The 2,500-nt window shown below is 42.8% G+C and overlaps 1 long non-coding RNA gene across 1 annotated transcript in view; it reads left to right on the forward strand.

The window, feature by feature from the left end:
* Positions 1-54: 54 nt before the first annotated feature.
* Positions 55-2,500, forward strand: part of LOC144455017 (uncharacterized) — a 5,610-nt gene continuing 3,164 nt past the window's right edge. The window contains exons 1-2 of the long non-coding RNA XR_013483651.1: positions 55-276; positions 1,540-1,814. This is a non-coding gene — a long non-coding RNA (uncharacterized LOC144455017). The remainder of the gene's footprint in view (positions 277-1,539; positions 1,815-2,500) is intronic.

Here is a 2,500-nt window from a genome sequence, read left to right on the forward strand (position 1 = left end):
CCATAGTGTTTTATTATAGTTGATCTTGAAACTCAGCTGGTTATGCTGTTCATCTTTTTTTTTCTTCACAGCCAATGTCACTGAGATTGACTCCCCTGAGAATGTCAAGACCCCAGAAGGGCTTAGTGCTGAGACGATTCCCACACTGGCTTACACAGAACAAGCTAAAGCTGCAGCCGAAGATGAGACTGAAGGACTCGTCACCAATGGTGATGAGATGGCCAGAGAGCCAGAAAATAGAGATTGTTTGCCTATGACTCTGGCAACACACTCTGGGTTAGTCACTTTTATAAAATACAGCTTTTTGGGGAGATGGGATGAGATGCTTTCCGTGTAATTATTAATTAATTCACTTCTTTGAATTATTTTTAAAAAGCGGGGCAGGGGAGACATTTGACAGTGGTAAAGCAAGTGGTGCTTATCAGGAGTTTGCTGCAAAGACAGTGGGAATGGCTGAGAGTTCACAGCAACAATACTTTGCAGTTCTCTGAAGACATAGTTCTGAAAGCTCTGGATTTTGAGCAATTCTTTGCTCAAATATCCTTCTGTGGAAGTTTCTGTTTGGGATAGAGTCTTCACTTCTTTTCCTGCCTTTCAGAAACAGGGAAAGCATAACTTCCCTTTGCTTCCTGTTCTCCTTAGTGAGAGGGAAATACTCTCTCTCTCTGCCTTAGATTGCCAGAGTCTAGCATAGCTGTTAAAGTCGCCTTGACAATGTATAAACTGATCGTTTGTTGTAAAACATTTTTTCCTGTCTGTAGTTAGAGTTAGACTAGTTAGTTTGCTCTGATCACTCTGATTTAAGAATATCTAATTAACAGTTGTTCAGTAGCATACAATTACATGCCTGTTACTCTAGACAGATGAAACAGGCAGTAGTCTACTTATCCCTCCACCAGACTTAGTGAACGCCCACTGAGGCTGTGGGAATTGGAATCGATAGTCCTCATAGCCCCAGAACCTTCATGCTCCACCCCTGGCACAACCTCGCCTGGAACCAGTTATTGAGAGATTTCCACACACCACAGAAATCTCTGCCTGTTTCCTTCACTACAGAAGTCGTTGGAGCTCTGCAGGCCCAGCCACAACCCTTGTCCCCTCTTCCTCCATCCCCATTCCTTTGACAAGCTGGAGTTTGTCCTCATTCCCACCCCATTTCCCTGCCACAACCCTTAGAGTCCTCATACAAGTCAGTGTTAGGACTTTGGCAAGGGAGAGATCTTTCTGGCATCCCTAATTAAATTCTAGGATGCTTTTTACTATAGAAACCATGGGTCCAGTTTCATTATGGGTTAAAAGGACATTTGGGTATTGGCCTGGAAATCAACCTTCCCCTCTATAATATTTATGGGAATAATCTGTTGCATTGTTTCTGCTATTTGTCAGTAGAGGACCATCTATAATCACACCATACATTCATATTTTTATATTGTCATGTTGGGAGTGCTTAATGAAAGTTAATCAGAGGGCAAATTTTTTTCCAAAGAAAATATTGATATTTGACTAGGCAAGGCATTTAATTAAAATATCTTTCTCTAGCCTTTCTGCCAAAGACATGATTACTCCAAACTCAGAAATTATGGATACCGATGAAGCTGAGCACACCTCAAACCTGAATGGAAAATCTAGCACATGGACTTTCGAGGATTTGATTGAAGTTGGAGTTCATGCCAAATCGAATGTCAGCAACGCTCCTTCCGAAAGTTGCACTCAGAACTCAAGTAAAGCTGTTACATTTGCTCCAGGTCCCGAGTTAGCCTTCGAGGAGGATACAGTGATGAATTCCTTGGCCACATCCGAAGGAAGCAATTCAGGTAATACAGAGGCTTCTTTTTATAGGGATGACTTTTTATAAGTCAGTTGCTTCTTTCAAGTGTAATTGCTCGCTTTGTGTTTTAATGATGATGATAGCTTAGGTTTGTATTGGGTCACCTTCACAAAAGTTGTCCTTTGGTGCCTCAGTCCAGGTGTCAGGGGAACCCCGGGTTGTCAAAGACTGTGCCTATGGAGCACAAGCTCTCACAGGGCCTACCAAGCTGGGGAGGCATCAAGAATGGCCCTTGTAATGTACTTAGCATCTGTCTTTCCAAGGACCAGTCCAGCTAAGATCAGAGAGAGGCTGATAACCAGATTTGTCAGAGTGATCGTCTCTTCAGCCACAATAACTTCCAAAGGAAATGTGCCAAGTTGTGGCGAGACAGTGATCTCCATCAGTAGAATGATGAATCAATCAATGATCTTTGAAGTAGAGCACTTTTACATACATTGTCTCATTTGGTTCCCACAACAACTCTGTGAGATAGTGATTGTTGTCCCCATTTCACAGATGAGGAAACTGAGGTCCAGAGAGTTTAAGTTATTTGCCAAAGGTCCCACGGGAAATGAGTGGCAGAGCTGGGAATAGAACCTAGGACTCTGGCTTCTGTCAGTGCTCTTTCCACCCCAGCTGGCCTCCACATTGTAAATGAGCACAGAACAATGATTGTGAAGTGATTGCTTT

The sequence above is a fragment of the Phascolarctos cinereus genome, unplaced genomic scaffold, assembly GCF_003287225.1.
Source record: "Phascolarctos cinereus isolate Bilbo 61053 unplaced genomic scaffold, phaCin_HiC Scaffold_8;HRSCAF=390, whole genome shotgun sequence".
In the NCBI taxonomy this organism is placed as follows: domain Eukaryota; kingdom Metazoa; phylum Chordata; class Mammalia; order Diprotodontia; family Phascolarctidae; genus Phascolarctos; species Phascolarctos cinereus.